This window comes from Castor canadensis, chromosome 15 (assembly GCF_047511655.1).
Source record: "Castor canadensis chromosome 15, mCasCan1.hap1v2, whole genome shotgun sequence".
Lineage (NCBI taxonomy): Eukaryota > Metazoa > Chordata > Mammalia > Rodentia > Castoridae > Castor > Castor canadensis.
Window position 1 is genome coordinate 60123804 of NC_133400.1, and position 24039 is coordinate 60147842.

The 24039-nt window shown below is 39.6% G+C and overlaps 1 protein-coding gene and 1 long non-coding RNA gene across 2 annotated transcripts in view; one reads left to right on the forward strand and one right to left on the reverse strand.

The window, feature by feature from the left end:
- The window catches only part of LOC109677180 (cyclin-Y-like), a 179040-nt gene that overhangs the window by 145092 nt on the left and 9909 nt on the right, over window positions 1-24039 (reverse strand). The window lies entirely within an intron of this gene.
- LOC141417479 (uncharacterized) lies at window positions 6997-10566 on the forward strand. The gene is made up of 3 exons (XR_012442057.1): window positions 6997-7125; window positions 7927-8271; window positions 10387-10566. It is a non-coding gene; the product is annotated as an uncharacterized lncRNA (long non-coding RNA).

Genomic DNA, 24039 nt, shown 5'->3' on the forward strand with positions numbered 1-24039 from the left:
CCAAGTAGCCAGCCAAGCACAGCCTATCGACAGCTCTATTTTTGGTCACTGAGATCAAGTTCCAACTCCCAACCTAAAATCCTATAAAGTACTAAATGTGTGTTTAATAACCACTAACTTGTGGTAATTTGTTATGTGAGCAATAGAAAACTAATTAATACAATTTAAACTTTTTATTTTAGAATTTATACTTCTAAGAAGTGTCCCCATTTCATAGGACAGGGGCACTGACCTATACACACTCTTCCTCTTGAGCATTTCCACTCCCTTCTTAACAGTTTGAACTCTTATTCTTAAGCTCCTTTTTTTTTTTTTCAGTCAAATGACAAGCAAAGAAACTACTCAGTACCTCTGAGTAGCAAGTGTGGACAACATGCTTTTGTCTACTCTACATTCTTGTTTTAGCAATCCAAAATCCCTCCCCCATGGGCTGTGACTTCACTTTTGTCCAGCTCTATCTCTGGCATATTTACCTGTTTTTTTCAGAGATCTGTGTCTTAGGTCCTCTAGTATGCTGTATTAAATAATCTAGAATGCATACCTGACAGAACAAGAAACAAATACTTCCAACTGGCTCAATTAGGATATAGTACTGCCTGCAATTACAAAACATCTCAGCACCATTTCTTGGTTCAAAGTGCCATTTGTCATTACATGACACATAATGCAGACATTATTTTACTGCAATAAAAAAATTAATATGTACTCATTTGTCACAAAAGATAGATGAGAAATACAATCCTTGTGACTGACCACAATGAGCAATAGGGCACTCTGTTAAAACATTCATATTGGTCTATCACATTCTCACAGAGCAAGCTTCTGTTAGGAGACATCTGTGTTCTGACTGAGAAATTCGAAGGGTGAGCCACCCAGGAACAATGTCAAGTGCATTAAAAATTAATGAGAAAAAAACAACCTCATGGTCATACTTCACCTCTAGTTTCATAGGCTACATAGTATATATACTCCATATAAACAACTTACTAAAACTTCTAGGTCCCACCATTTGTTCTAAAAAGGGAAGAATCAAAAATAAGTCATTCAGAGCCAAGCAAGGTGGCTCACATCTGTATCAGGAGGTAGAGGTAGGAGAATCATGGTTCAAGGCCAGTATGGGCATAAAGTTAGTGAGACTCCCATCTCACATATCTCAACCACCAAGCTAAGCACGGTGGCCCACATCTGTCATCCTAGCTACACAGAAGTCATGCTCAGAAGGACCATACGAGGCTGTCTAGTACTTCCAAAAAAAAAAAGCAACTCTGTATGTCCAGAATTCTGTGGGCAAAAACAACCCAAAAGGACTTTAACTGGGGAAACTAATTTAATAAGCTGTTACCTTTTACTATAAAATGTTATAAACATATAATTATTTACTGTTTCCAATTCATTGCCAATTTTTATAAAACTTTACAAAATGACACTATCAACTACATGTCCTATACAATCACCATGTTTTTTAAAAAATTATTTTCATAGGACATTATAGAAAACAAATTCATAGTCATAAAGAGGCATTTGGTTCTGCTTCCCTATACAAGCAGACCTGAAATTCAAAGTAGAATACACACCACCCCACCCTCAGGATATGCGGGGAGGAAGAGACACCCAATCCATTCCCTTCTACCACTCAACATGCTAGGAAGCAAGGACTCCACAAATGACAACTGTTCTAAGAGCTCCAGTGCACTTACTGTGCCCCAAGTCTAGGCCACATGCTCTGCATGCCTCGTCCCATTAATCTGCCAACAGCTCTAGGTGGTAGTTTCATTATCCCTACTTTGTAAATTAGGGGATAAAGTGACAGGGTGTGACCATCTAAAACCACACCCAGTGAGAAAGAAGCTGGGCCAGAATTACACCTCAAGTATGCCAGCAGCTAGCTGTCTTCTGAAACTTTTTGTAAGCTTTCTCAAAACATCTTAAATTCTTCCTGGATTTAAAACTCCTTTTTCTTTACTACCTAGCAAAAGAAATAAAAGCATGAATAAAAATAACCATAATTGTAAGCAGTGTTTCAATTCTCTATGACAAGAGACAATTAACTGTTAAGGCGAACAAAAGGAAGCCATGTTAGAAGTGGACCCTCTCCCCCTTGAAGATGACTTACTGGAAACTCTCTACCCAGGCCTGAAGAAAAATAGACATCCGCCTTTAGCCATTTACTAGAAACTACCCACCTGGCCTAGAAGAAATTACTCGCCCTTCCTTGGAATCTAGAGCATTGAGGATTTTCCTGCCTAATAACCTTCCTGAGATTTCTCTACCAACCTTTTATCTATCCCCAGTCTGTAAGCAGCTAGGGGCTCGAGCTCTCTTGCTGGGGATCCCCTTCGCAGGACCACTTCTCCACAATAGACCCAGTGCTACCACTGAATTATTTGTCTCCCCACCTATCCATTCTGCACCTCTTTTAGTCTAACATTGACAAACACATAATGGCATATGTAGGAGGCAGGGGGAAAAGGAAAGGTTAATTCCCAGAAAAAATAGGAGCCAGAGTAGGCCAAGGCTGGCTAGCTGAATGAGTCTGCAGTCTTTGAAGGACAGCAGTGAGAGAAATGGCCTAAGGCATAGATAGGACCGTATTTCATTGCCTTTACAAGCCAAGGACGCATGGGGGCTGGTTTCAGAGAGAGACTGGTACTAGCAGCCTTTAGCTGACACAGTATCATCAGTCTTTCATTGCACAGATATCGCATTCCTCGCTGTCTCAGCACTGAACATTACTGACATGATCCACAAAGAGTCGCTGCTTTGAGGAGATACAGTGGTGTGACAGGGGAGGAAACCCAACCCTTTTTAAAAACCTCACAGGACAGCAAGTAAAACAAGCAACCTAACAGACAATCAATAATGAACGTTTAAGAATTTCTACCCACAGAAAAGTATCATAGTACACTGTTATATATAAAGTATAATAAGGCACTTCATATCACCTGGCCAAGTCTCTGAAATAACTGCACAGAAGTAAAAATAGAGCCAGAAAAGATTACTTATCATTATCACCCAGGTTTCACAATTAGCTAAGTTGTTGTAATAGTCAGACTTTTCATCACTGTGACAAATACCTGAGAAAAATCAACTTACAAGGAGGAAAGATTTATATTGGCTCAAGGTTTCAGTCCATAGTTGTCTGGCTTTGTTGTTTCTGGGCATAGTGAGGCTGGACATCAGGGCAGAAAGTGTATGATAGAGAAAGCAACTCATCTCATGGTGGACAGGAAGCAGAGAGAGAGAGAGAGAAAAAGAAAGAGGGTAGGGCAAGACATCCTTCAAAAACATGCCCCAGTGACCCACTCCCTCCAACCAAGACCCACCTTCCACAGTTCCACCATCTCCCAACAGTCTATTCAAATTGTGAATCCGTTGATGGACTAGTCCACTAATGACAGCAAAGCCCTCATGATTTAGTCACTTCCCAAAAGCCCGACCTCTGAACACTGCTTGCATCAGGTACCAAACCTTCAATGCATAAGTCCCTTTGAGGGACACTCTTATCCAAAACATAACTGTTTACAATGATAATTTTCAATTTAGACTTCATACGTAACTTGTCTGCAGGCACACAGCAAATATAGATGACTACAGGTGAGGATATACAATGGATGTCATAGAATTTACTTACCTTCTTTGAGCATATGCCCTCATTAGCGAAATGCGATTTGTTGTAAAGTCTCTATGAACTAAGGCAATGATTCTCAAACTTCAAGGCAAATCATCTAGGCAATTATTAAAACTGCAAGTTCTCCAGTCCTATCCCTGCAAATTCTGATTCAGAAGTCAGAATGCCCACTCACCCAAGAAATTCTGATGCAGATGTGTATAGGTCAGAAGTTGCCTGTAAAATTTAGTTACACAAGGTCTAAATTCAAATGTACTTAATTAACGTATTTGATTTAGTCATCATTAATCTAATAAAAATTTTGATTAGAAATCAACATTTATGAGGTCCTAAAAATACTGATTAGAAATCAGTGTTTATAAAGTCCAATGTATTGGCCTCACATACATTTAAAGTGTATACGTACATTTAAATGTATTTAAAATACATTTTAAATGTATTTCTGCTTTCTGTGAGAAGTAGAAAAACAATTACACTTTAGTGTACTTAATTCAGAAACACATTCCCACTGCAAATTTTCATGTATCTTCAGCTCACTTAAGTGGCTGGTTCAGCAAATTAATGAAAATCTCAGGCAAGATAAACTTACCATGGGAAAGCCCCAACTCAGTAGTTTTCACAAAAGGGTTTATTAAACCAAGAACTTATTTTCTTAATTTATATTTTCACAATTCTTTCCCTAAAAGTTGAAATTTTGGAATCCTGTGTTTTTAAAAAGCAAAAATCCAAGTTTTCAGGGATTACAGAAATAGTTCTCATTAAATCTTGTCCACAGTTCCCCTTGTGAGATCACAGCCTCCCTAAAATGGGCCTTTATCCTTGGCTTCTGAAAACATGCTAACAATAAATCTACCACTGAAACTAAACATTCATACCCTTAGTAGTTCTAGAATGCTTCCTAAGAGATGAAACACATCCATTGTTCTTGCTCTATACTTCTGTTCCACAACACGCAATGTGGTAATCAATACTGGCAGTTACTAGCTAATCTTGTTCACAGAATTGTGAAAGAATGTTACTACCTGAATATTTGTTAGTCCAGACTGATTTTTACATGTTGTCACTGAACTACTTCCAGAGCAAGCCAGGTAGATTTCCATGATGTCATATATTTGCAGAAAGTTCCTCATAAGTAACATGTGGGTTACTGCTGCTCCCCTCTGTACACAAGAAAAATGGAAAAACCTGAATGACATCTCAAGATCAGTGGTGGTAAGCAGCAGTGAAAGCATGCCAGCCTGGAGCCCTGCTCACTCAGCCCTGCTAAGCCTCCTGCTAGCTCCTGATGTTGAATAACTCTGAGCCTTGGTTAAGGAGAGCCAAGGAAGATGTCCTGAGGCCCCCGAGGGATCTATGCCTTATGATTTTGACTATATCAAAAACCTTCTATTTTAAGCACGCAAAAGAAATAGTATGGCACTTCTATGCCACACTGCCCGGGCACAGTGGGCCTACCCTGCCTGACTTTAGCAGGCCTGCAGTGGAGCAATGCAAGGGTCGCTTAGATCCTTTGAATTGCAGTGCCACTAGGGGACACTCAAAATACCATGAAATGGGGATGCAGGATGTGGACTGTCCACCACAAACAGGGATAGGTTTTACTAGCAGAGATGTGCACATGTATGACATCTGAAAAGAATGTAAAATTTCACCTACCATGTCAGTGAAAGTAAAAAGAGCACATACTCAATGAACATTTGGTATGTTAAAAAGACAAGAGTGGCAGAAAAGTTTAAGATAGTTTTATGTAAGAAAAACTGAGAAAAGCTTATCCATTCAATTGAAAAGCCTCAAAATTAGGAAAAAAAAAACTGTAATTATTCCATTTTAGTGACACTCTGCAAACGAGAAACACTGAAACAGAGTCAATAAATAAATGCCAGAGATGAGGATGGAACGTAAAGCCCAGAAAATGTGTACAACTCACCCAAGGTCACACAGTCTAATACTAAGAACAGTCTCTAGATTTCTGCTAGGTGTTTTTCCACTACACAGAGGACTCCCGGGATAAGCAGGTTTCATCTTTAGTATAATGACCTCCAGCAAGACGCCACAGCCTCACCTGTAATCAATCCCAGTTTCTAGCCTTGCTTAGTACTTCAAGTCTCCCTAACAGGAGTGCCTAAATAATTCCTCCAATGGTCTTCACCAGTTTCTTTCTAACAGCATTCTTTCTAAGTATTAGCAAGGTCCTCAGGTCAGCATCTACACTCCCAAGTTTTTAAAGGGTACAGGAGAGGGGCAATATGTGACATTATTCTATCTTGTTACTCAGGAGAATGTGTAAAATCAGAAGGCCCTTGAGTGTAGTAGGCTTAGCTAAATGAAATCTTTTACATCTGGTAATTCAGCCATGCCTTTCTCTGGTTTAGGAAAATTGCTTTCAAACTGCAGACCTGTGAGGCTCTCCAAGGAAAGGGGCACACTGACACTGACTTGTTTGTGCACCCAAACAAGCATGTCCACCCCCAGGTGGCACCACTGAAGACAAACAAGGAAGATGTTCTTTAATATGGGACTTCTGCAGAGAAGCCACCTCTAGGAAGCTAGCCTCTTTCAGAATTGCACTTTAGAGACTTATAAACTGTTTGTTGATCCTGTAAAGTCCTGGTCTTTATAAATGTTACTAAACAAAATTAGTATTGGTTACTAATAATACTAATGATGTTACTAACCAATATTTACTGAGGATTTACTCTGTAACAAGCACAAGGTATTTGCTTTGTATCTTACTATTTCATTTGATCCCAAAGCAATCTCATGTGGTAGCTATTTCTTATCCCCATTGTACACTGAAGGAAGTTAACTCACAACTGGCATCAAGTGGAGCAAGGACTCTAAACTGCAGGTAGATTGAATGTTAGACCCCAGCTTTCCCTGGGCCCCTAAATCTTCCTGGCGTTCTGTGGCAACTTTAAGAATAAAGACAGCCAATGGCAGTGGGAAGTAGTCCATCTTAGGACAGAATTCTGGTGTCCTCAATATTTAAAATACTGCCACCAACCTTATTTAATTAAGCATAGGACTAGCATATGGAAGTCTCAAAGTTGCTTGAAGATATTTTATAGAGTATCAACTGCTCTATATATCTTTAGAGAAAGCTTATAGTTACTAATATTGATCGCTATGGTAACATTTCATCTTACGTCTTTGATGTATTCTTTCACTATATAGATCCATGACAACTAATTAGTACTAACTGGTTTGGAGGTTTCCTTTGCCATCATGTAGAATAATGTAAAGAAATCAGATGCAAACTACTGAAATTAGGAAAAAAAAAAAAAAAGAATTGTTAGGTCCTTCCCTTTAACCTTCCCTTCCAATACAGCCTACTTACCAGAACCCAACAAATGACTAAAATCTCCAACTTGGAGGCTGAGGCAAAAAGCTCTCAAGTTCTAGGCCAGCCTGGGCTACATAGAAGACAATGTCTCAAACAACAGCAACAACAACAAAAAAACCCTCCAACTTGGCTTGGGGGCGTGATACCTCAAATGGTAAGAATGCTTGTCTAAAGTACTCAAGATCTGGGTAAAAATCCCTTGTACTACAGAAAATAAATAAATAAATAAACAAACCAAAAAAAAAAAGCCCTCCAACTTAATCACATCAGTGCCTTGCTGCAAAACCTCCCTCACTGACTAGAGACTACAGCTCAAATTCCCTAGCCTTCCACATGCTTCAGCCAACTTCACTCTTCCCTTTTACCTCTCTCTACACAAACCTTAACAGCAGCCGGATTGCTCATTCTCTGAAACACGTTTCAATTTCAGTTCATGTAGGAAACAGTAACTGAGCACCTAATACACGCCACTTACTCTATCTGTTGAGCAGCCACCAGCACCACGCTGGGCTTGAAGCTGATGCCGACTTCAAGGACAGGAATCTGTCTTCACAGAACTACGGGCAAGCTTAGACTGTTTCTTTGCCAGGAAGCCAGCCATGTAACTCCCCCAAATTAAAGTTTTAGTACAGGCCCATTCCCATCACTTTAAAATGACTTTTTAAAGCACACAGGCCACTGTCTTTTTAAGATCTTTCTCAAAATTAAAATAAGACAGCACTCCTTTCTAAATTTATTTTAAATGGTTACATAAAAATTGTACATATGGATAGGCTAACATGTAATGCTTCAATACATATATATACTAACGTTTAAATCACGTTAAACATCCGTCCCCTCAAACGTTTATAATTTCTTCATAGAAAAAATAAGTTGAAATTCTAATAAAAGTGTAAAAAAAAAAAAAAAAAAGGATTCCTTCTGTCCCAAATTTAAAATAAGTGTTTATTTTCAGTGCCAAAAGGCCAATCCAGCAAATGAGCCCAGCCTGGTAAAACACGCAGCCCTGAATGTGAGACCAGAGGCTGAACACTGGAGCCCTGTTCGCAGCTGAAGAACAGTACGGGCTCTGGACTTGCAGTCCCAGGAACCAGGTTTCTCTATTGAGCAACAGGACAGCAGCATGATGCAGACCTCTGGCAGAGAGACTGTGGGAAGAACTCCCAAAGACCTGCCACATGAGCCTCAACATCAGTAGACCCCAGCCCACATTAACCCAAGAAAGTCAAATCAAATAGACTACATTCAGGGTCACTTAACTTTGACTTGAGCACAGCAGAAATGGACACACAAAAGATTTGTGAGTATGCAAACACTGCCTGAAGAGCTGCCTCTGCTCCGCAAAGGCCAATTTAGAGTGTGAACTGGTACAACCCAGGGGGTAGACAGGAAGGGGAAGACTGGCATTATGCATTAAACAAACCAACAACAAAAACCCTAAACATATACCTGCCCCTTGACTTAGCAATTCTAATCTTGTGAGTTTCCTAGCCAAGAAAGCAAAGACATAGCCCCAAAATGTATGTACATGATCAGTCTTCTCAGAATGTGATCTAATATAAAAACTGTGAAAAAGGAAAAAGAGATTAGGTAAGTGAATGATGGTATACTACACAGTCATTAGAAATGATGAGACAATAAAGGAGAATGGAGGAGGGGGTGGATTCAAGTATGACATATTGTAAGAACTTTTGTAAATACCACAATGTACCCCCACCCACCACAATAAAAGTAATAAATAAATAAACAAATAGAGACGAGACAGAGCTAGGGATGTGCAAAACCCTGGGCTCAACCCTCAGCAAGGGGGTGATTATTGCCATGGAAACATTAAAAAAAAAAAAGTTTTAAAATGATACCCAAAGTATCTCTCACAAAATGTACCCCAAAAGGAAGAAACTGACAAGGCAACATTGTTTTCACAAGTCAAATTAAGCACTTTTTAATAGCAATTTTATATTAGAAAAATGGGTAACTCAGTTGCCCTCCAAACATCTGCATCCAATCCCCTCTTTCACACTTTCATTGGCATTCTAGGAAGACCACCAAAGAAACCATTTCCATCTTCACAGCGACTTCTGCCCAGGAACAAAAAGAAGAAAGCAAATGCAAAGACAGTAATGTTGGGGTGAATGAATATACAACAAAAGTGCAGCCCAAGTTTCTGGTTAGTGTCCACACTAAGCTAGAACAAAGGCCAGGGCACAGCAACTGCAGAGAAACTTGGACTCTTTCATTCCTCATTTTGAGTTTGGAAAACAGAACATAGAACAAATGAATCTAAGTTTTGTTTGACTATAAGACATTAAGACTTGAGGTTTTTTTGTTGTTGTTGTTTTTGTTTTTTTAAAGAAAAAGGCAACCACCACTTTTTAAAGCATGAAAAGCAAGTCCACAGTCGGAGGACAAGTTCAACACAAATTTAGAGGACAAGTTCAACAAATATCCTTCTCCGGCTGAGTATCAAATTTATGTTACTCTTGCTTTCTATCTCAAATGTCCCTGGAGGCAGGGGAGATAACCTATCTAATTTACACCTCATAAACCTCACCAGCTCAAAAAGCATTACCAGGTACTTTGAGCTAGGACTGATTACTTCTTATAAAGCCCAGTAACAGAAGTCTCTCACTTACATTTGGAATTTTCCACCTTCCAAAGTCCTAATGTCCAAAGTTCAACAACAATGCAAAATACATTTGTTTAAGTCTACTGATAATTAAACATATCCTAACTGGCTAGCTTCAAAACACATACATGGTAGTATTAAATTTATCACCAGCACTAGGATAACAGAAAATCTCCACATTTCAACAAGGGCTCAATTCTCACTTAAAACCATTCCAGACCATCTTTGCTTTGGTAAGAATCTCAATTTTAAAAGAAGGGGTTTTCTTAATTACAATAATTTTAACTTATGAGACTAACCTATAAAGAACTCAAATTTCTGAGAAAACACTAAAACAGTGGCTGGAAAAAAATAAAGTATAAAAAACACATTTCACTTTTGTGAAATGTGTAACAAGCATACCAATGTAGGTAATGTTCCTATTAAAGCTGACTTTCACAGAAGAATTCAAAACTCTTTACAAGTGTATCATCTCATTAGTTTTCAGTGTTGTCTGAACTCAAAGGCTATCCTAATAGTATATCTGTCCCCTACCATAATGATGCTTTTAAATTAAATGTGTAATATTATTTTTAACTAATTTTAAAATGTATCTTGTCAGAAAGCAACCCTTTGATACATCTAATGTCACATGGGACAAATGACATGAAAATTCAGTAAATTTTCTGTTATTGTGTTGATAGAGACCAATACTGGCTTGAAAACTTAAAAATGGGAATAATTAAAAAGGACCTTTGGCTAAATTCTAGTACTTGAGTTTCACTCCTGCTTGCTTCTTCTCTTGTTCAGACAGATAAAGGATTATGGATTAAAGGGTGAAAGACTAGAACCATCCAAGAATCTAAGGATCCCAGAGAAGAGAGAGCTGCTGTAGACACATTCTCATCAAGTACACTGGCTACAAATCTGGAGCCTTCCATCATCTCTTTGACACTAATTTAAGGATCAGAACACTTAGATCTTTTTGTATTACTGAAATTAGAAAAGAAAATTACATTCTTAACAAGAACATATTAAAATGAATTTTAGAAGCACTAGTTATCTCTTAACATTGAGACATTATTTCACAAACCTCTCCAAATCTAAAATTTTTACCCTCTTCCCCACCCCTAAAAAAGCCAATCCTTCCTCTTCATTTCTCCCATTTCCATCCATTAAAACAGCAATCACATAGTCACAGGTCTCCAAACCTTGGGTCGATACTGAGTCAGTCCTCCCTTTCCCTCCAGCTTTATTGCTGAATCAGTCCTCCCTTTCCCTCCAGCTTTAAACACAAAACTACACTACTGCTTCCTCTCTCTTTGACTAATGATTTCATACCTACTCAGAGGCAGGCAGAGAGGAAATAGCAAGTTCTTTAAAAGCCTTGCCCTGACTGACAGAGTCTTGGGATATTTGGTGTCTACAGGGTGGCAGCAACATGGTTGCTTTTGTAACTTCTCCCACCCAACCACCCAGCATTCAGACTCTCATGGAACCAGTACAACTGAGTACATTGGCTCTCACCTTTGCCCACTCCCCTCTAGTTCCCTTATCTCCAATACAATGATCTTCCTGGGGCCTTTGATCAGCTGAGCCTACTGCCAAAACTTCTCAACTCCTCAACTGGCACTCAGGGACCTCCACCAGCCACATTGACCTAGTGCACAAGAGGCCCAAGCTTTGTCTGAATTAGTTTCCTTATCTTGAGTAAACTTACTCCACTCCCCAGTCGGAATAAACCATGTACCTTTCCTTATCTAGCCTTTCCTACAGTGTTCCCCCGCCACAAATGTTCTCTATGTTGTTCTACCACTTGCATGAAACTCTATCAGATCACCCAAGTTAAAAGTCACCTCTTCCATCTTTTGACACCTAATTGCACTTTCTCTTTTCTGATTTGATTTTAGCACTTATTTTGCAACTAACACAGCAACTATCACATGCTCCTTAATGATACTGTTGTACACTTCTTATCCTCACCATTACAACATAGTGTCTGAGCCAGGCATAGTGGTACAGGCCTGCAATCACAGCACTCGGGTGGCTGAGGCCAGCCTGGGCTACATAGTGAGACCCTGTATTAAAAAAAAAAACAAAAAATAAACTTTTAGGGATGAATCCTAAGGACATACCCTCAAAGAAATGAAAATAAAATATTATTTATGAGTTTAAAAAACACCTATCTAAATCTAAGGACTCAATGAATTATAATAGAATTATCATGACTAAGTAAGTTATGGAATTGATGTTCCTTATAAATGTTACCAATAGTAATCAAGAATCATGTTTTAGAGGATTACATACAGGTATTCCTTTATAAGAGAAAAAGAAAATTATAAATTCAAATTTATAATATGGTCCCAATAAATCAATGGATAAATTCCCACCACATAAGCTTATTTTCTGACCCACAGACCTAGTTTTTTGTTTTTTTACTTTTGGTGGTTCTGGGGTTTGAACTCTTGCTAGGCAGGTGCTCTACCATTTGAACCACTCTGCTACCCCTTTTTTGTGTTGGGTACTTTCGAGTTAGAGTCTCACGAACTGTTTGCCCAGGCTGGCTTCAAATTTTTCTCCTGATATCTACCTCCCAAGTAGCTAGGACTACAGGCCTGAGTCACTGGCACCTGGCAAATCTAGTTTTTTTAAGCTATACATTGTATATAATCATATATAAATATTCCTTTGGGGTGTTTATAAATATGTTTGTATTAATATAATAAATTAATTTATATTAATTAATATTAACACAAAAGTGCTAGTTTAAAATATCAAAAACAAACATTGTTCTGCATGGTAGGAGTACAGGTGGGGTTTTCCTATGTACTTTCTTCCACAATGAATATATTGGTTCCATAATCAAGATGGGAAACAGTAAATATTGTCTTCAAGAAATAAAATTTAATTTTAAATTTCCTGTCTTCTACTTCGGCTTTTCATAACATACAGAATATAGTAGTCCACCTTCTTGATCAATTTTATCACATCACATTTAATATTAAGTGACAACACAGATTTACCAAAACTTAAGATTTCAAGCAAAGTGCCGGTGGCTCACACTTATAATCTTAGCTAGTTGGGAGGCTAAGATTGGAGGATCACAGTTCAAGGCCAACCCATGTAAACAATTCACAAGACCCCCAGATATCTCCAAAATAACTAGAGCAAAATGGGCAAGTGGTCGAGCACAGGCTTTGCAAGCACAAAGCCCTAAGTTCAAGTCCTAGTCCCACCAAAAAAAAAAATTAAGATTTCAAAATACAACAGTCCTTCCAACAATTCCACTTCTGGATACACACCCAAAAGAATCAAAAGCAGGGACTCAAACAGACATCTGTGCACCCCTAGTCACAGCAGCATGTACACAACAGCCAAATGGTGGAAGCAACCTAAATGTCCATCAACAGATGAATAGATAAATAAAATGTGATCTATACAAACAAGGAAATACTTTTTGCTCTTAAAAATGGAGAAAACTCAGGCCTGGTACCAGGGTCAAGTGGTAGAGTGCCTGCCTAACCAACACAAGACCCTGAGTTTAAATCCCAGCACCACCAAAAAAAAAAAAAAAAAAAAGGAAATTCTTACAAATGCTACAACATGGATGAATCTTGAAGACATTATGCTAAGTGAAGTAAACCAGTCACAAAAGGACAAATATCAGGAGTCTACTTATATGAGTTATGCAGAGTAGTCAAATTCAGAGACAAAAAAGCACAGTGGTGGTTGCCAGGGACTGGGGGAATGGAGAAATGAGGAGTCAATGTGTAATGATTTATTTCAGTATGGAAGTCTGGGAAAATATTGTCAAGTTTCAGAGCTTCACAATAGCTGCACAATGTGAATGAACTTAATTATCACTGAAAGGCACACTTAAAATGGCAAAATTTTATGTTCTGCATATTTTACCACAAAATTTGTTTTTAAGACAAAAACAACAAAAATCACAATCACCTACAAACAACACAGCAATGTTTGCAGGAGTCTAGTGACTCTGACCTAGGATTCTCAAACCCATGCCATCCATGTGTTTAGGCTGGACATAAAGAGTAGGGTGGATTTTTTTTTAAAAGGCCCCAAGAACAATCAATTCAACAACAGCGATTTACAGAATAGATCTGCAGATGGCACAGGACAATGGATAGCAGAACGACTAAGTAAGTGACAATTCCCTAGGAGTATCTGCACAAATCCAGAAGTGCAGGGAACAGCTGTGCCACAGTAGCCTCAACCTTGCACTTACCTAACTAAGTCACAAAGACAGCTTCCTGTCTTGGAGGACACCATTTGATCCTCCAGAAAACAGGAGGCAAGAGGCTGCCAGGAAGTCATATCCCATCCCCCTTACCTCCCCCTCTAGAGACTGTCAGGAGACAGGCCCTCGTGGCCACCTCCTGGATTCTGGAGAAGGATGAGCTGCCTGAGTGCTTTTCATAATGGTCCCAAGCAGAGCTCCAGAACATTAGGCAACTTAGCTGCCGTCTAGCTTTGGCTCACAACATCAGGGTGTCCTCATGGCTCAAAAAGTAAACAGCAGAGTCACCTTCTTGACATGCTGGACAAGGATTCCAGGAAGCTGATATCTCTGCCTTATTCTTCTCTGTGTAATCTGAAAGTGAATCCTTGTATCCTATGGGTCAAATCAGTCAGGTCTTGCCCTTAACTTGTCTTTTGTGGGAGCTCAACAAGTAGTCACAAAAATTCTCAAGACTCACTATACCTTTACATGTGAGCAGTAAAAAGATTGGAGAACAGGGATATAGTCTGATAGTACAATGCTTGCCTAGCATGTGTGAGGTTCATCCCCAGCATCACCACCCAAAGGGGAAAAAAAACAAAAACTACTTGTTGGCACTTAGTTACCAAAATTAAATTTCTCAACCTTATTTGTTCACAGTCTTGTCTTCCTCCACCAAATCCCACCACCCCTGACAGCAGACATGGGCTCTCTCTCTCTCTTACTTTCCTTGGTAACTCCCTCCAGCTTCAGCTAGAATGCTTCTGCACTGTCAGTACCTCAGTAAATACTACTGACCATCTCTCACATTATTTTGTCCCTGAGCTACAAGCAGATCAGTTGCTACTCCTTTGTTTCACAAAAACAGTAATTCAACTATGATATATTTGATAGATTATAAGAACGTTTGTAAATGTTCCAATGTACCCCCAGCCCAACAATAATATAAAAAAAAAAAAAGTAGGAAAGATCATGTAGGTTTTAAGAGAGACTTCCTTAAGGTCACATTTTTAGACATCATGGTCGACTATGGTTGTTACTGTGATGTTGTATTAAAAATCCACATTAATTTCACCAGTGCAGGGACAAATAAAACAGGTGCCTCTGAATATGATACATGGCTTCTGCAGTAGTCCTGACAAAATGCATAATCTGAATCTCATCAAGAGGAAACATCAAAATCCAAACTGAAAGATACTTTGCAAAATAACTGGCCTATACTCTTCTAAGATGACACAGTCAAAGAAATGTTGAACATCTGGGCACCGGTGGCTCAGGCCTGTAATTCTAGCTACTCACAAGGCAGATATCAGGACAATCACAGTTTGAAGCCATCTTGAGCAAATAATTTGACTCTATCTCGAAAATACCCCACACAAAATTAGGCTGGTGGAGTAGCTCAAGTGATAACAGTACGTGCCTAGCAAGCATGAGGCCCTGAGTTCAAACCCCAATGTCAAAAAAAAAGAAATGTTAAATAGATGCTGAATGAATGCAGTACTTCTATTTAATTGACTATTTACTAAGTACCTATGTACGGGCCACATACTGCCCTAGGGAACTGTGACAGGCAAAACAAACATAGTCTGTCCTTGGAGTTTATATTCAGGGTAAAGGGTAAGGAATACACAAGAAACAGGCAAAAAAAACTAGTATCAGACTGTGGTAAATACTGTATAATAAGGGTAAAGTAGTAGAGATCGATGGAGCTGGGCAATGGCCTCTACCACTAGAGAAGGAGGGGTAGGTTGTCCCCTTTCTTAGGGGAGATCCCTGAAGAGGTGACACAGGATGCTCAGGAGCTAGCCAGGTAATGGTCTTTGAGAAGAGTGTGCAAGGCAGAGGACTACAATGTACAGACCCTGAGCCAGGGTCAGACTTGCAGCTTAAGAAGTGTGGAGGCCCTTGTAGCTGGAGTCACGGTGTTAATAAAGGAGGTTTACGTGGCAGGCTGAGGACAAACACTAATGACTGTATTTTACTCTAACCGCAACAGGACCAAGTAGGGGTTATAAGCAAGTCAAGGCAGGACGGTCAAAAAGAAGAGATTAAAGAGAATGGATCACAAGAAGTAATAAGCAGCAGCCAGGTAAACATGCTGCATCTTCCCAGAAATCCCTGTGACTGCAATGGTCTCTTTTTCCCTCCCCAGTTCTAACAGTGAACAGCAGCATTACTGCCAAATTGATATCCACACAGTAGCGGAGTACTCGGTAGGTAATATGACTTGGTTAATCAGCAGGAGCACACTTTTCCAAAGTTACACAGTGCCCAGCAAACCGTGCAAGGACCTGAAGCAGCCCTCTCTCGCTTATCAGTCAGAAGCACTCTTCTGTCTCACCAGCTTTCCCCAATGTCACCTGCCTTGCTTCCCCCCAACAACACATTCTACCAGCTTCACACACACAGTAGCCTGCAAGCCATCAACAGTTATTTATACAGGCCAATTAATTCCCAGACACCACTCCACCACCAGTCTAATTTTTAAACCTTTTTAAACCTTTAACCAACAAAGCAACATCTGAAGATGAAGTTTAGGCTAGGGATAGAGTGGTACAGCACTTGTCTAGTATGCTTGAGGCCCTGGGTTCCATCACTAGCACTACCAGAGAATTTTCTTTAAGCTTTTTGTGTGTGTGTGTGTGTGTGTGTGTGTGTGTGTGTGTGTGTGGTGGAACTAGGGTTTCAACTCAGGACCTTATGCTTGCAAAGCAGGCTCTCTACCACTTATGCGAAACCTCCAGTCTAAGCTTTTTAAAAAGATGTATGAGTTTAAGTGTTCAGCGCATACTAATCTGCTCCAGTCACTGCTACAGTGGACGTATCAAATCAAACTCCAAGAACAAAACCCAAAACTAGCTAACAATACAATCTAGCCACCTCGGTTTCACAGAATTAATCTTATTTACAAAGTAAAAAAAAATATTATCTCCAGGAAAGGCTCTCAGTTTCTATCTTCATAACAGAAATTCTCACAGCTGTCAGAGTATATACCATTGAAAAATGGGATGGAAGTAAACAAGCATGCAAAGATGCCAATGAAAACCCTTTCTACATTTTCATAATTTATGGAATCAATTAGAGCCAAAAGGACAACTCTGTGAGGACACCAAATGGGCAGTTTTTTAACAAAAATGTTTATTTCATTTCAAGTTACATAAGCTGCTAAAACAAACAAAATCTAGGATGAGAAACCTGATAGAGGTTTACAACATAAGACCATTTTTTAAAATGTGAATAAATCTGGAATTTGTAAGGGGCAACTTCAGAAAGAGAGAAAAAAAATAGTAGTTATAACAATCAGTAAGTTTTCCAGCTTTGGGGTTAACAAACATCTCAAGACTTTTTTTTTGGGGGGGGGGGGAGAGAGGGAGAGGGGTGGTCATACTAGAGATCAAACCCAGGGCCTGGTACATGCTAGGCAAGCACTCAACCACTGAGCTGTATTCCCAGCCCTCAGAGACATTTATTTTTTAATTTCTTAAAATAGGTAAACTTGCTTTTCCACTAAGGTTCCTCTTTTCAGAAGGTGTTAACCTATCCTCCACTTTAGATTTACCCAAAAAAAATTCATTTCGCCTACAATACTTTGGAATTCCTAAGGAAAAATCAAATATGAATTTTAAAAATATGCATTTGAGAAAATTATTTGCAAACACCATCCTCTGAAAGTTGCTTCTCAAACTCCTTCAAATCTCATCTCCTTTATCCATCCCCCAAAGCAAACAAGAATGTGGCTCCTGCAGTTAACTCTACACCCCTAACCTCAATCTTGACCCTGCCATAGCTGACTAGACATCTTTCACAGAAGACCCATCCAGTTAACTGGACAGAGACAACTCAATCCTCTCTCTTGGGGCACAGAGATTCCACTCAAGTCTTTTTATGGTCCTAGAGCTAAGGATGTTGTGCTGGCCACTTTCCACCATCCATACACAGGAAAGAAAACCATTTTAGAAAGCATTACAGCTGGGGGTGTTGCTCAAGTGGAAGAGTCTGGAAAGTATGAGGACTGAGTTCAAACTCCAGTACTGCCAAAAAAGAATTACAGAAAAATAAGTTTTGAGACAGAAAGAAAGATTAGACCAGCTAAGATTGAACAGAAAAATGAAAATCAAGACATGGAAGGGGATAGCTGCTCAATTCCTACAGGTTGTCCAACTCCCAATGCCAGTTCCTTTTGAGACTCAGTTAAGACTTCTCACCCTTGTTCCTCATACACAATTGTTCTCTCCCCCACTCCCCAACTCATGTGCTTAAATCAGCTTTAATGCACTCAGTCCATTACATACAATCAACAGAATCTTAATTAATGCTTGTCCTAGACAACTCCAAGATGACCTCCAATATAACTCCGGGTATTCACACTCAATACCATCCCTTCAAGCATAGGTTGGACTTTAGGTTGACTTGATTTTAAAAAACAGACTATGGTTTTCATTTTCAGGGTCTCTCCCTCAGAACACCTAGTCTCAGGGAGGTTTGCTGCTTGCTGCACTATGTGCCATTGTGGACTCCAGTCAACAATGAGCACCCAATGCCTACAACAGCCATTTTAATATGCTTGGAAGGAGTTTCCCTTAGTTGGGCCCAGAAATGATTCCAGCACCAACTGAAAGCCCAATTGCCATCTCACTAGAGGCTCAGAGCCAGAGGCCCCCAGCTAAGCTGGCCTAGGGTCCTGATTCACAGAAACTAAGAGAGAATAAATGTTGGGTTTTTTTTAAGCTACAATGTCAGTGTGAGGACTGGGAGGCATGCCTCAAGTGGTAGAGCACCTGCCTGGCAAGCACAAGGCCCTGAGATCAACCCCTATGTACCAAAAAAAAGAAAGAAAAAGAATATAAAGGTCAGGGTGATAACAATGCTATCAGCTTGATATCGATTCTCTAAGACATAATTTCTACTCAGATTAACATCATGTAAAAAAATGGCATTCAGATGGGTCAATTTCTTAGCAATATTTAACAATGCTGTGCAAAGTGGCTTAAAAAAGAGATGCGGTGTCATGCAGTGACAGGCTCTAACTCCAATTTCAGGAGACTCATCCTCAGATGTTAACTGCCACAAGTCAGCTCAGCTGTGTTTTCTGTAACATGGGATCTCTAGGGTCCCTGAGGTATGAACACATTGCAGTTCTATGACAGCTATTCTCTCACCCACCACAAAGACAGCATATTCCTTCTATAGTTCTGAAGACATACATACTGTTTTCTACATTACAACTTTGATCACTTTCCAGAATCTATAATATTTGCAAAGTATAAAAGAAACAACTCTTCAATGAAAGGGATTCATTATGAAATCTCTTTTCTAACAAACACCCACTTAAGAAGCCTAATTCATTAAATAAAATGTTTGGGGATGAGTCACTACCAAGTTCAACTAAGCTACCTACAGACTTCAAAATGACCTATTCGCTAGTCTACACAAATCTTTCAGAGGCAGATTTCCCCCCTTCCTATGGCACCCTAACTCGACTCTTCTTTTCCCCATATCAGCCTGTCCTGCAAAATTGCTCTGACTACATTCCCTCACCACCTGGGTACCAGTAATCATTCTCTTTATCTCTAACACAAGATTGTAATCACTTACTTGCACATGGCCTCCCCTAACATATCACTAGGTCCTTAAGGTCAAGGCCCAGGTAAATTGATCTTTGTATTCCCAGCACCCAGCAGGAAATCTGGGACTTAACACTTGGACTGACCAATGTTTGTTGACCCACTCAAGAACTGAACCTAGTACTCCCTTAGGGGACATCAAATTCTCACATTTCCAAAAACTGTCCCTCTCCTCTAGAGTAGTACATCTGTGGACCACCTGTAATGGCTAGTCATCACATGCTCTGCTATCATCTCCCAGCAACACATGTATACTGAACTCTCTCTCCACCCAACCTCTATGTGATAGAAAACTTCTAGAAACAGTTCAACATAGGTGCTACATGTAACTACTTGCTAGAAATGTTAGTTTCAAAGAAAGGAACTCCACTAATTTCTCATCTTTTCTAGTTCCTTATAGTACTAGCATTCTGCTTATATAACTTATTATGAGAATTCCAAACTGAATAACTGTCATCATTTTGAACTCCGACAAAAAAATTTAAATACAGTTTTGCAATCAACTACAGCCAGTCCACACACTGACCCCAACCAACATCAGCATTAACAACAATAAAACAACAAACAACAACAAAAAAAAAATAGTAACAAGAGATGTGTATTCTGGATAAAGACTTCAATGGAATACAAATGAACTGAAGGCCAAGACATCATACATCAATTCTCTTAAAATAGTACCTGAAAATTAGATAAATCACTTATACACTCAAAGGCAAACAAAATAGCATGGCTAACTTACATCTCCACGACTGCACACTGTGTAAAACGAATGGCTCCTTAGATGATTAATCTGAAGACATTCAAGAGGAGCACTAGCTTTTATTAAGAGACTATGATATCACCAAGCACCAGTAGCTCACACCTGTAATCCTAGCTGAGGTTTGGGAGAATTGAGGCTCGAGGTCAGCCCGGGCAAACAGTCTGAGGCCTCATCTCCAAAATAACCAGATAGATTGGAGGCATGTCTTGAGCTGTAAAGCATCGGCTTCCAAGCACAATCCCTGAGTTCAAATCCCAGTCCCACAAAAAAAAAAAAAAGACTGATTTCATATTCATTGTATGTACATCTTTACACAATTATGATCTATTACCCAAGGTCTTAAAAGGGTACTTAATAAGTACTTTTATTAGTCTCATTCCAATGATTTTTATATGCTTAAAATAAAATTTTTAAAATATTCAGGATACCTCTGATCCCTCACAATTTGCTAAGCATCCATTTTATACCTAGTTTAAAAATGGTTTACCATATTTTCACTTTGTGTACATTTTCTAGCGTATCTGCATTTTAAAAATAGCTGAGAGAAGTAAAGGACATATTTAACTTGGGAAAGGAAGGCTAGACACGCCCTGAAAGACCTCCTATTTCATGCAGTCAGGAATACACTAAAGTTTGTATTCACTATAAAAACAGTATTCTGGGTCACTCTGGAATACAAAAAGAATGCAATGAAAATAAGCAAGGTGTGGCTGCGTTTGCATGATTAACTTGCTCTGGAGTGCTCAACCTCCACGTCAGTCCAGATGTGCCATATAAACAAGGACAGGTTTGTTCTCATGATTCCAATAATGCTGCTAACTGGTTCTGCACATGCAAACAGGCAGGCCCGAGCAGTCACAATACCAGTCACTTCGTTGTCTCCTCTTTCTGCAGGTGTGCTTTTAAGCCAAGTGCATAATGGCCAGGCCACCTGGATTCCCTCTGTGCTCTGTAACAGGGATGTTGAAAACCACCCTGTGCCTTTATAATGATACCTTCCCTAACAAATGTTATGTGCTATGCAGCAGCAGGAGATGACTACACACTTCTAAACCTCAGGCTTTGGAAACCATAGTTAACTTCAAGAATCACTTCCATGTACATATTTATAAACATGTTTACCCTTTGGGAACTGACATCTGGGGTTCAGATACTCTCAGAGGCAATGCTTCTTGTACCACACCACCACAGGCTTTGTAGCCACCTTCACCTAAGCAAGTTGCAAACCAAGACGATGAATTTCTCAGACTTGATTTCAAGAAACTCACGTTCCTCAATCCTGAAGCAAAAAGTTAAAGAAATTAACTTGTGAAATGAAATCATTTAAATGGGCTCACCCCTCAACATATTTTTTTCCTCAAGAGTATAATCATACAACACAGAGCAACACAACAACAATCCTCTCCGGCCTCCTCTTGCAAAGCTTTTTACCAAGGATGTCCCTGAATGCCAGCCCTCTGAATCAAACATCCCTTCCAGTCACCGCCAGCCTCAGAGAGCCAGGCCTTCCTTCATGGTGCAGCTGAGACTTCAAAAGGTCCACAAGAATACACAATTGCATTGAGCACTCAACCAAGTTCAAACTCCTGTCAGCAAAAGCAGTCAGGTCAAAGCTTTGTAGACTCTTCGAAGTCATGCCACTTCTACATTTCTCATCAGAACAGACTCTCAAAAGGAAAGTCTACTTCTGAGCACTAATAAAATATGAAAAACACACAGAGAACTAGCTGACTTTAAAACTGAAATGAAAAATAAACTGGGGGTAAATAAGAAAAATTTACCACTTTTTCAGCAAAAGCACACAGAGTGAGAGGACACAGATAAATTTGAGTAAAGAAATTATATAACCCAGGCATGATAGTGTACTTCTATAATCCCAGCACTCAAGAGGCAGAGACAGGAGGATTGCAAGCCTGGGCTACACAGTGAGACCCTATCTCAAAAAGAAAGAAATCAAAAGGGAGGGAGAGAGGGAAGGAGGAAAGAAACAATCTTTAAGTATACACAGAATACCATCCCACCATCCACTGTCTGACTGTGAACTATGTCTTTTCTGTCAATAGTACCTAGGAGCACCCTCTTCCGACATCATGATGTTAGTTCTACAAAGCTGAGAAGAATAATACAGCCTTTGCAAAACCTGAGTGAAGGGGAACTATCATTCCCATCAAAGCAAAAGTACTGGAGCCCTGGAGTGGTGCAGCTTGGAGTCTGTGAAGTCCTCCCTGGGTCCTTGAATGGTGAGAGTGACAAAGGTACAGAAAGCAGAACCACTAGGAAGTTACTCTACTGAGCTGCTCTTTCACCTTGCACCCTGGAGCTTGCTGTTCATTGACTCTCAAAGGGAGGAGAGGAGCTGCACCTCAGGGGAAACTTCATTTGATAACATTTGAGGTCATTTTTTGTTGGTACTGGGGTTAGTGGGTAGAAGTTGGAATGATGCTATACATCCTACAGTGGACAGGGCAGCCCCAACCAACACCAACAAAGAATCATCCCACCCAAAATGTCAACAGAACTGAGGCTGAGGAACTCTGCTTATAGCTTGTCATAGTCCTGCTTTATTGAAGTTGACCTTGAATTTTATACCCAGAAGCTGATCTTGGCAAATACACTTTCATATGTGAATATAAATAATCAAGACAAAAATCCATTTACAAAAATTAAGTTTTAGAAACAGAAGTCTAAAAAGCATACAGTCAATCTACAGTGTGTCCTTCTTTAGTGGCTATCAATATTGTTGTTTATCACTATGTTCTAAACCATGCTAAAGTTAAAACCAGACATAGAAGGCCAGGTGAAAAGCACACATTCAATGTCTTGACTGTCAACCTTCTGGTCTGAAGTGAAGACACAGTTGTAGTATGAGGACAAGTTGCATGAAGACATCCTGCGCCCAGGAATGGACCACAGACAACTAGCTGTCATCTAGCAGCTGCCTTCCAAGCTCACTCATCTACAGGATCTCCTCTGATTTTCACCTCAGCCAACCACTCCTTCTTACAATCTCTCCATCCTGCCCTCTTATTCCTGTCATGATATTATATTATCCTAGACACAAGAATAAGTTTCATTCTCAAAAAACTCAACTCACAGCTCAAAACAATGTTTATTAGAATAGTAGTTTAATAAGAGAAGAAAATTTTGTTCCGATATCCAACTTCCTGACTTCATAGCAGAAGTCCACAAAGCCTCTCCCCAGCTGACTATCCCTGTTGACTCTGACAATCACTGCTGTGCTTTGCTGTCCAGTCCAAGTCATTCTTGGCAAACAACAAAAACAAAAGTGCCCCACCCACTGCTGGCTGCATATTTTAGAAGACCTCTGAGGGTTCTGTCCACGGCTTCACCACTTGAACTACAAGTAGTATTCTCCCACTTCAAAAGAGAACTCTACCAACAGCCAAGTGTTTTTGCACAGCACACAAGGATGTTTAAGACATGTTGCCTATCAGACATTTATCCCCATGTGGTTTATACCCAAGGTATCCCTCAATACAAGGTCTTTTTGAATATAGTGATCCCTTGGTATCCAAAAGGAATTAGTTCCAGAACCCCCACCCTCATGGATACCAAAACCTAAGGATGTTCAAATCTATATATAAAATGGCACTGTACATCTCCTACATACTTTACATCACCTCTACATTGCTTATACTACCTAACACAATGTAAATAGTTGTTATATAGTATTGCTTAGGAAGTAAGACAAGAAATAACTGTCTGTACATGTTCAGTACAGAAACAATTTTTCCAAGTATTTTTGACCCATAATTGCTTGAATCCACAGATAACAAATAACAGACATGAAGGATCACCTTTGCTAGGCTTCTGGCAGG